Here is a 12,505-nt window from a genome sequence, read left to right as displayed (position 1 = left end):
ATAGGAATTTTTTCGGTCAAACGCTCGCCCTATCAAAAGTGAGGTGTCGGGAACGAATTTCGCACTCTCTCTTCTAATTTGCCAATTCGCTCTTAAAATACTTTAGCTATACCAGTACGGGATGTTTAGTTCTTCGGAAAGCACTCGAATAGATATTCGCTTGTTTCAAAGAAACAAATTTTGCCACTTTTTGCACGTTTTCTTCTGTTTTTGAGGTTAATGGATATCCCGAACGTTGCTCGTCTTCTACCGACTTATTTTCTTTTTTAAATTGCTCATATCACTTATAAACAGTCCTCAGAGTTACAATATTATACCCATACATCAATTCAATATTTTGCCAGTTTCTTTGGCACTACTTTGCAACTTAAAACAGAACTTAATGCTCACATGTTGTTCGAAATTCATGGTGCACGACAGACACGGTAAACACAACCTCACTCTAGCGGTTCTGGACGCTGACTGACAAGTCAGAACACATTCCAACTTGATGCTGCCTGTCTCAACGGATCAGGATATCGGGCAAATTACATTAAATGTTTGTAGCCTCACCAGTTGCTGGTAAAATATTCATTCATCGTATTTCTTGATCATACCTCGTATAAGGAAAATCAAAATCCTAGAATGTAATAACAGAAGGGATTATTTGTTGTAGGATAGAAACAAAAAAGAAGTGTGTCAGAAACGCATACAGTGGTTTTGCAGACGAGAAATGAAATGAAACAACACGCCATTTCATAATAAATAGTATATTCCCAGGAAATTCTTAAATATTCCCAGGGCCGTAGTCACAACAATAAGACAGAAGAGGGAGAGTTAATTTGTAGAGGAGCTAACTTGATTTCACCTTTCATTCATAGTGCTTTAGTATACAAAGGCTATTATAATGAAGTACGACTTCCTTTAATAAGCTATGTAGAAACAAAAAAAAAAAAAAAAAAACATTTTATATTTATAGAATAACTAGCATAATACACTGTAATTTTAACAGATTCTGAAAATTGATTCTAAAATGGGTATGTAATTTTGTGGAGTAAATATAAACCACGCTTGCCTGCAACAGATAAAGCCATCTGAAACGTTTATGAAAAGACAAGAAAAAAAGAAAAGAAAAACTCGACAGCCAGATAAATGAAATGCTTCTACCAACAAAACAGAATTTTTGAAAGTAGGAAACTACTGAATTCATCCCCTCTTTCAGTGAGCAAGAAATCGTAAAATTAATAACAACAGAAGCATCCACGGTAACAGATCGGACAAGTTAAAAAAATTGCAGATCAGAAATAAAAAAGGGGTGCTGTATTCGGCCCTATGATGAAGTCGCAACTCTTTTTTTTTTCGCTTGTAAGAAAATATGCTATAAGAATTTTTACTACGTTTTCCTGAACATACAGTATATTTATCTAAATTTACAATTGAAAATTTCGTTGGGGACTGAAAGTGGTCGCTGGGAGCTAAGTTTGATTGACCACCCCGTAAATACACATCTACTAAAGCATAATCTCAAAGTAAAAGCATAAGAGCACGCGATCAGATTTAGATTACAGATACGAACCTAGATAATAAAGAATCTGTCATCTATCCTGGCTAAACATTTGCAGTAGTTGAAATACGTAACTTGAATAATGTTTTGCCAATAAGTGTAGGTTCAATCTGATTATGGATTGTTTTACAATGATAGGCTGAATTTAAACTCACTACTATTTCCTTTGTATTTGAAATTACATTACTATTTTTTCGTCATTAGATACTAAACCGTCGATTCAATGTCAGAAAATATATCTAATACCTCTAAGTTTGTAACTTACTCAAATAAATTTTATTGCAAATGGCTTATGTCAATTAATTAATTCCTCCTGCAATTTTGTTTATCTATTAACATATTTACAGCAAAAGAAAGACAATAATGTTATGTAAATGTATTCTATTACTATTATATTGTGATCTATGTATATATCACAATATTGTTAGAAGTCACAATTTAAGTTATGTGAGGAAAATTACCCGGACACTCATCTGAAGTTGCAGTCCATGTTTGCCTATGGGTTCATCACATGTAGTGGCAACTAATATGAAGTTAGCTATTCTTTTCCATTATGGTAACAGCTACTCTTGCACACTTGCAATCAAATGACGAAATTTTTATTGAGGAATGGTAATTCATTATTCGAGAGCTGCAATGAAGATAGGTATCTATAGTATGTCGTTTCAAAATATCCTATAACTGTTTAATAGTATTACAGTCAGAACTATTAGCTGACCAGTTATTATTGTTATACTGTTGTCGTAAAACCACATTACCATTGATTGTACATTATGAATAGGTAGTCTGTTATGTTGGTTCACACAATACTCATCCGCGAACCAGAGAATTCGGTCGTAGGCAGGAAGTTAGCGGTCAAAATAACTTCTAACCTTCTGCCGTAAGATTGCCATGTAGAGGAAGATGACATCCAAGCCTTCACACGAGAAAAAATTACTATTTATCCTTCATCTTTAAATTCTTCTGTTGGCACTATACCTAGGTAAAGGTTGGAGGATTCCATTCATTAGGCACTATCTAAATCCATGTACAATATACTCCAAATAATGGATTTTCACTGTTCTGTGTTCCAGTGGCGTTAGTTCCTACATCACGTTAGGCCACACCTACCATTTGTGGTCGCGATGTACGACATATGGGCAGTTGCTCTGCAATGGAAAAAAAGTTTCGCGCTTAGCACTGAACAACCCTGATGCTAAAGGAAGATCCTGATATTCGGTATAATTTCTTGGGGACTGCAGCAATGCGTGTGTCACTGGTTACCGTTCGATGATATCTGGAGATAAATTGTGCCATCTACCTGGTGCCTTTGCATTGTGTACGTCTCGTCATGTTTCCGCTTCACTATGGGATCGGAATGAGCTGACGTGTATGTGCTTAAACGTACTGGAATCTCCCGTCTCCTATGATATGTAATAACCTGATCATATTAAAAGTCAGTAAGCTCGACAAAGTGACCCATTTTGCTCTCTCACGCTGTCCCGTTACAGCTGCAGACACTATACATGTGTAGTGGATAACATCAATACTTGTACAGCACAGAAAAACACTCTTCGCGGTACTGATGTTATAGTGTCCGGACACTCTTGATCACGTAGTGTATACATAGAAAATTAGGAAATTGCATCTCCTAAATTATTTATGAATATAATGTTTTAAAAAAGCTGAAGTACTCTCTTTATTTACCTATGCGAAAACAATCATTGGGATTTTAATTTTTAAAAATAATTCTAATGTTTTAGTTTTTTTCTGCTTCAATGTCAGTATTTCTGTTGTTATTATTGATGTTGCTTGCTTTGTGATGTTACTTTCATTTCAAAAACCTAAAGTTAGACTGCAATGCAAAATACACACTTTTAAAATTCCAGACATTGTATAAACGGAACAACAGCAGAACCTGGAATTCACGTCACAGAAAATAAGAATGCAGAAAAAAGTAGGTTCACAGAAGAACTACACATCCAATCCATCGAGGTGAAATGGAAGACACAGAAGGCCTTTTGTTGTTAAAGTTTGATCCCTGGAGCTGAAGTTGATGTTTTCTTTTCTATTTTTTTTCGTAGAGAGAGACTGTTGCTTGGAGATTTTTCTGGATTTTATGACCACTTCGGAAACTAAACCAATGTTCTCGTTGGTCATAGAAAGGATAACTTTCCTTTCATGGCGTAAAAAGAGTGGCAAAAGGAGAATTGATTTTTTTAAAGAAAAACTTTCACCAATGAAGATAAAAGAGTAATTCTCTATTTTATATCGTTTCTAGATGATTTTGTTATGCATAAAATAAATTTTAAATCGTTGTTATAATGTCCATTGTATATTGAAGTACAATTTAATTTTATGGTTCATAAATACAGTAATTACTGAAAGCCAAATACTGAAATAAGGTTTTGTAATGCAGATCTCTAGTAGGCATGGTAGGATGATATGGAAAGGTGAGTTCTGTACTAGGGGACATGTGAATTTTCAATTTTACCAAACTCAAGTCCATGGGTGGCTCAGAGCCTATGTAAATAATAGGTAAAATTGTATACAGCTTTGGTCTGGTAACACTGATTGCATTGGAGAGACAGATATGTGCAGTATTTGGTAGCAAATTAGCATAGAGAGATACACAATTCAATAAATTATAGAATCTACTTCGAATTTACCATAGTACTCTGGACTTATTACATGAAAAGTTTCCCGGATTTGTTCTATCAAGAAACGATGATGTGAAGTGACCACTTTCATAATGTAATATCTTCCCCCATGACTATTTTCTGTGAGGTTAAGACTCAGATTTTTAAGAACAAGCTGAGAACAACAATCGAGCTGAAGGGGGGCAGTACTGAATACATTAATTCGAATTTTTTGCAAAAAAAAAAAAAAAAGAAAAAGAAAAGAAAATAGAAAGAAATGAAATAACATTTTTGAGTTTTATGTCCTATGATTTGCCATGTAGGCTAAAGGAGACGGTGATGGCGAGAAATAAATGAAATGGTGGAATGAATAAAGTGAGAGTAAACGGGAGAACTCCGAGAAAACCCACTCATGCGGTATTTGTCCACCACAAAGCCCACTTGGAGCGAGCTCAGATCGAACTAGGGACTCTACGCATCAGAGGTGACCACTCCACCACTGAACCACCGCGGCCCCAATTTTGCGCAAAATATATGTGCCAAAGTGATGAGAAATTGGAAATTCAGAATCATTTCACTCACCGAGGAAAGGGCATTTGAAGGACATCATCTTCAAAATATAAAATCATTGATTTCTTTCAATAATAATAATAATAATAATAATAATAATAATAATAATAATAATAATAATAATAATAATAATAATAATAATAATAATAATAATAATAATAATAAAACTAGTAATAATAACAACTCATTATAACTTGTACTTTACATTGTATCACATTTTGCTGTAAAGTGCTTAATCAAAAACTCTTTATTAACACATTACGCTCAAGTTTCGTTATGACAAGAAATCGTGAAAAATATACGAACTTTATACTAATTTTTAATGCGAATAATAATACAACAACGAACAATTGATAGAATTAATAAAATCGCAAAAATGGAAAATATTTAGTTAATCTTTAATAAATGATTCTTTTCTGTCCTCATTTCGTCCTTATCTATACATTCACTAAATCCATGCGTCGAAATAAATTATTACCATTTCGCATTTGGCATTCTAAAGAAAATGTAATTGCCTATGAAAAGACTTGTTCGCACACTGTATTTTAAAAGCTATAGGGCGTTTCTCGAACAAACGCTCCATTGTCAGTAAATTTTCAAAATTAATTTGAAACCATGATGTTTATGTTATTCTATTAAGAAATAGTGTAACTATATAATGAGACATTTATTATTATTATTATTATTATTATTATTATTATCATTATTATTATATTATTATTATTATTATTATTATTATTATTATTATTATTATTATTATTATTATTATTATTATTATTATTATTATTATTATTATTATTATTTTGTAAAATATATTTGTTAGGTTTTGACCACATAAACTTTATGTGTTCTACATACATCATGCTCAATGCTTTTCACATATCAAAATTTTCAGAAAAAAAAAAACTAAATTCTAAATCTGTAATAATATGAACAATAGTAAAAAAAACATGAAGTGAATCTTTGGCAAAAAATTTGACATTTTGTTTTAATTAATCTTTGGTTCTGGTAGGAAAACATCGTAGTTTTCGCATGTTATGTTTTGCTGTCCCGTGCATAACGAAAAACGTATTTTTCGTGTTTCCTTTGTTATTGTAGAAGATAAAAGTATTGAAACTTTTGCCCCAAAGTACAGTAGAATTATTATTAGTCTGTTAATGGTTCTTATTAATTTTCTTTATTATCCTCCTTATTTAATTCAGGAGGTATAGAAATGTTGTCTTGTGCATAACGTGGAGTTCAGTAGTAGAGCGCTCACTTCCGGCGCTAGGGGTCCCTGGGTCGATCCCAGTTCGCGCCGTGTGGGCTTTGTGGTGGACAAACACTGTGCTCGTGGGTTTTCTTGGAGTTCTCCCATTTCCTCTTACTTTCTTCTTTCCACCATTTCATTAATTTTTCATCATCACCGTCTCCTGTAGCCTAACTAGCATAATCGTGGGACGTAATACTTAAAGATTTCATTTCGTGCGTAGCGTTGCACACGGAACATTTACAGATTTATGCAAGGAAGTGAATAAAATCAAATTATTAAAATTTCAGTATGTCTTTATTGCTGCTGAGGTTAAACAATGAAGAGAAAACTTTTAAATCAACTCAAGGAAACGCACATTTGCTGACAGAAACTAAACCAAACATAACTACCAACAACATCTACGTTAAGTTACATGGAAACATTGACCATGAGGCTTAGAAACAAATTATGATAAATCACACTTTTTTCTTTTATTAGAAAGATAGGTAACTAAGTTGGTTTGACAGTCTTGTAGGAAGAAAATAGATTCGCTTCAAATCTCTTTAGTTCTTTCCAAAAACGTCCATTTGTACTGGAAATTTATAGTACATTGCATTTCAGAATTCTTACCACAATGTACCCATTTTCTTCTACATCGCTTTCAAACACACATACATAACGATATTTAGTTCTATTTCTGGAAGAACCACAATCAAATTTCACTAGAAGAAATACACCCTGCTCTAATATTGTCCACTCTGAACTTGAGGGTAGGAATATCATTATGGAAATCGTCTTTAAAGTTGTATTCTTGAATCAATGTCATTCTCTTGAGTTGATGAATATATCATTCTATACACTGGCTCTCTTTTCGTTTCCCTAGAACCAATCTGTCTTGAAGACCTTGTTCTTCTTTCTATTTTAGAGTGTTTTCCTCTTGTTCCGTATCATTTTTAAACAGCTGAAGTTTTCCATTTTTGCATCTTACATGTTTTTCTTTGATACGAACTATTTTTTTTCAGCATCAATCCACACGATGTCATCTCTGAAGATGTCTGCATTATGAATGACCACAACTTTTGTTTGTGACGTCAATTAGTTTGCTAAATTGACAAGCTCTGTAGCATTTTGGACAACTGGTGCCTTATATCTTTCACTTATAACACTGGTTCGAACAAATGATTTGATCCTGCAACCTAATCCATGAACAATCCCTTCCGTAAGATTTAGCAAAGTACTTCCAAGAAAATGACTTATTGTATTTAATACTCAGCATTTAGCTGGTAGGTAGAACAGAGGCTCGAGCAGCTCAACAGTCGTATAACATTGTGTGGTTTGAATGCCACCAATCAACGCTAAGACAAGTAGCCCAAAGACATGCTAATAACAATAAGCGAGTTGTCTAGCAAAACAAGTCGATTTTGATCCTTTGGAATGCAATTTAATTCATTTAAATTAAATTATGGATGCAAAGTTTTTATGCTTTTTAATGTACAAATGTTAATCTTAAAATATTAATCTCTTTAGTAAGGATATTGCATAATAATCGTCTTAGAACAACCAAACAATTGCATGATTACTTCTCTGTCCCGTGCGTCAAAAAAGAAAACAATGTTTCGCTTATTAAATTCTATTTTCCCGTAATGCACAGTACGGGAAATGAATGAAGAACATAAGTGATGGCATATAAAATTAAAATGCTGCCATAAATCACAGAGGATATCCAATGAAATTGAGGTTGTCAAATGAGCTTTTTGTCTGAGTCCCATGTGTAACGTTTAATTTTGGTTTATAACTCAAATTTGCAATAGTTTTGAGTGTTTCGTTTTATTTAACTATGCACTAATCATTTCCCCCTTAATTTTGACATACGTTTTATTTTATTCGAATATATATGTAAAACCAGGTTTTGTGTACAAATGTCCAAACACAAGCAGAAGAGATTACAACATTTCGGCCATTCAACATATTGGTGTAATCAACTGAAACCCATTTACAGATTATATCAGATAAAGTACTACCGGTAATTTCCTTCACGCAGGGTGTAAAGGCATGCGTGGAGAGAATAAATAAAGGAAGAAAATACAAATATAGATAATAATAATAAAGCTTTAGGCACAACTGCCAATCTTTCTTCAGAGGTGCAAAAAAATGTACGCCTCAGAAACGATGCAACGCTATGATTTAATATTCAATGATTTATTTAACAAATTAAACGTAAATGAGGGTTATAATACACACACCTATACTCTTTGTCCAAATGTTATTTTGAGATACACATGTCTATGATAGGATCAGTTATGGCTAATACTGCTCGCTCATCTCTAAAGGGTTAAAATGGATACTATTTTGCAGGGCAGCTGAATTGACGTTTGACTTTTAGAACTGCTCTAACGCCAACCAACTCACTTTCACCGATGTTGCCATCACCATAATGTGGAAGTTTACTTCGTCGGACATGCTCTTTGTTCCTGGTAGCACGATAAATGGTCAATATGTATAGCAAAATGATCTTTCTGAAAGTAAATTTCTCAAAGGAAGTTTTGCCAAAGCGCACAAACTCATTGGTTCATACGAAACTTTAATGTGATTGGCCGCTTAACATAGTACCATTTTTTTATCTTCTTTGGTTTCAATTCCTAGTACATCAAATGTACACCTGAAAGATGTGAATGAAGATTTAACTGTAAACAGGGCTCTATGACGCTATGTTTATAAACCATCTTCATGTGCAGCTTTAGTGCTCCCTTCTTATAAGTAAACAATATTCCTAATGTACTCCTTCTATGTAGGTGATTCAGAAAGTAATGCCTTCAAGCACATTACTTGGTCAATAATACGGCAAACATTCTGAACAGTTTATCGTTAATGCACTGATGTTTAAGCTGTAGCATTCCACTTGTTAGATCTTCCTATCTCTTCTCGTTCCAGAGTAATGGAGCAATCTATGGCATCCAGTTGTGACGACCGGTTGAAAGAGCGGGCTATCATTTATTTTCTGACTGGTCCCAGGGACATTCATCGGCGGCGACGAGTCGTGGATACATTATTACAACCCGGAAACGAAGAGTCAGTCGGTGGAGTACCGCCACAAGTACTCTCCTCCGTCCAAAAATTCAAATTTGTCCCATTTGCTGGCAATGTATTGACATTCTGCCTCATCCTGCCTCATCTGCCTCATCTGCCTCATCTTGCCGCCTGCGACTTTGGTTCTTCGCCACACTTAAGGATCACTATAAGGGACAACGCTACAGTTATGACGCGGAGTGGAAGCAGTAGTTCGGTAATTGTGTCGCCAACACCCACCACAATTATTTGCCGACGATATTACCAACCTTATTTCGCGTTGGTGCAAGTGTGTAGCACATAATTGAGACTATGTGTAAAATGCAATGGTGCAAAAATTTGTAGCTGATATTGCAAGCTCTCGACTGATACCTGTATCGGGTTAACTGGTGTATCGCTGGACCAATTTTAAAAAAAATTCCAGATAAGTTGTAGAATTTATTTTGGTTTGTGAGGTAGAGTGAGTGAAGGTCAGGTGAAGTTAACTTAGTTAAAGTTAAGAAAATACTGCTGTTGTTACCTGTTTTTCATGTTGTAAGCGGCACTATATGTAGAGCCGGAAGGGACTATTTGGCGGAGAGGTACATTTGTTATGATTTTTGGGAAAGGCAGTGTGGAAATGGTGCGTAAATAACAAAATTGTTACATACCGTGTTTAAGTTTTATTGAGTTTTACAAAAATAATGAGTGTCAGTTGTTGAAATTGTATGAAAGGCATAATCTGCTAAACAGGCGAACAGTTTGCCGTAAGTGTTGAAACGCATTGAAACTACAGAAAAGAAGTGTAACTAATCAAATCAAATATAATATAATCTAATTTAGTACATTTTGATACCTTTTCGCATGGTGTTTAGTGTCTTCCCCAAAACAACACATAAGCCACTTATTTTGACATATAAAGTGCTTTTCCACTATCCTCGTTTATGGGTATATACACCGCCTCTGAGAAGTCTGCTTCTTACGGACTCCTTCCCTAGCTACAGCCTGGGCTCCCTGCTGCGCTCCTACCCTGACTCGGTTAGATAGCATTGGTGCTTTTTCGTGGATACCTAGCACAAGTTGGTTCGTGTTCTATGCACTAGTTTTTATGCCATACCTTCACACTGCATTTCTAACAATAATCCCCACAGTGTGTGCCAAAGTCACACGATAGTATTTGGGGGGGATAAATAATATCCCCTTTTTATTTTTTTTTCTGGTCCGACAATACAGCAGTAATGCGCCTATATTGGTGCTATCTGTCAAACACAAAGAAAGAAATCACGTTGGAGGCATTACTTTTTGAATCAGCCTCGTATGACAGCAATGACACTGACAACACACAATATATTTTTAAAAAATATTTTTCTCAGTTTTGATGCGTATGAAAAAAATACGAAAAATAAATACAAGAGACTAAATAATCCTTGATCTTTTTCTGGTCCCCAAAAATAACAAAAATGCCAAACCCTTGGAAACACACATAATAAGGACATGTTTTGAAAGAAACCCCGAATCTGAAAGTGTATATATAATTCTTCATTGTAGATGGTCGCACAAGAAAATGGAGTCAAATTAAAGACTTGTACACCAGGGAGCAGTATTGGTGTCAAGTGGTATACGCTTTTAATGATTCTTAATGAGACCTCATTCTTCGCAACAGAAGCAGAAACAGAAAAAGAAAAAAAGTGGAAAATAAAGACAAAGAAACTTAAATTAAAATGTCGATATAAAAAAGGATATATACAAATGGAGTGAGTTTCATTTATTTAAATTGAAAGAGAAAAGAAAACTGGGTCTTCAGAGCAAGCTTAAAGAGAAAGAATTGTAACTCTTCGTGAATGTTTAATAAAGTAATTGTAGTTCTGTCACATGCACTGTGATCAAGAGCTAGATAATTCTTTCGCATTTGACTCTAAAGTATTTAATAAATTCTGTTTGATCAATTTAAAGAATGAAATATTACTGGGCTGCCAGTTACTCAAATATAACTTTGCATCCTATTTTTGTGTACATTTTGTAATATTTTGTAATTTTTACAGAAACCAAACAAACTCAGCATATATCATATACACGTAACTCTAAGATTTTTTTAGATCGGATTAAAATAGAGAGATATAGTAGAAAGAGGCGTAACGTTGGATTAAAGCACACATATTAAGTTTATTCTTTGTTACCTTACCAACGTTCGATGTGTTCTCTCTTGTAGGTGTGATATATTGCCCATCATATGTCAGCAATTTTTCCCCTCGTTAAGGGGACACTTTCAATACAAGGGGATGAAGAATAGTGTCGTGAATGTACTGGTATCTTAAATTGAACACGAAGAGAGATATCGCTTCTGAGGAAATTTTCTAGCTCCGAGGAGTAATCACTCCCGAAATCATCACTAACTCTAATGCTGAAATATGGTTACTTCTATGTTTTATATAATATGATCTGCTTTTAACCGAAGCTTCACCTCTGCCGGTAGGTTGTTTTTTGCTGACTCTGGTAACTACAACACAATATATCAACAGGACATTACAAGAGTGTAACGTATTTTTACGTACTTGCCGAGTCCTATCTTCCTCTTGATATTCTATCTCTTGCTGCAATTAGTGTTGTAAAGGCCTGGAAAACACGGGAAATTTGGGTAAAAAAAACAGTTTTTTACCGGATTTTTCCCGAACTTGGAAAAAAATAGAAAATTGAGAAAAATTGAAATTTTCGAATATTTTACTACGTTATGCTTTTAAAATTGAAACTATTTTAAATTTACTACTTTACGTTAAGATCATTGAGTAGTTACGTTTCTTGTATTAGAATTTGGAAATTTTGTGGCAACAAATATATTTATACCACTCCTGTAATGTTAGCACCGTGATAGAATGGAATTATTGCTACAAAAGATCCTAAATATAATCCTAGTTAGATTAATTAATATAGACGTAATTTAAATTATCTTAAGTAATCTTATAAAGTTACCGTTTTATGGCAGGGAAGTGTTAAAATAACAGGGCCAGAATAATTTTAGTTAATACCAGTATGTTAAAATTAAATACAAATATAATCAATAAGATGTAATATCATTGGATGGCGTAGAAAAGTGGACAGTAACACTAGATATGATGCCGTTGATAGGTGGTTTTCTACCCCTTCCTTTGGTTCGACTATCGAAATATATTTCCTGTTGACTTAATTATTTTTTCTTAATTGTTTCGTAAATTTATTTAATGCAATTATTAAAATTTTATTCAAACTATTATATTTTTCTGTTATTCTGTTAGCAATTATTGTTCCATTCATTTATGCCTGTTGTTATTTTAGTTGATTGTCGAATAATTTTGAGTTGTAATACATTTGTTGGTAAACTGTAAAAAAAATTATAATAATAAAACAAAATAAAGAGATTTTAAATATAAATTTTATGGAGATACGTATCTTTATTGTGCTGTGTAAAATTTTCAGAAATTTTGAACCCATTAGAAAAAATCTTTTGTTCGGAAATATTGGCAA

Source organism: Thermobia domestica, chromosome 2 (assembly GCF_964235325.1).
Source record: "Thermobia domestica chromosome 2, izTheDome1.hap1.1, whole genome shotgun sequence".
Lineage (NCBI taxonomy): Eukaryota > Metazoa > Arthropoda > Insecta > Zygentoma > Lepismatidae > Thermobia > Thermobia domestica.
The sequence above is the reverse complement of the archived record's forward strand: the minus strand, read 5'-3'. Positions refer to the sequence as shown.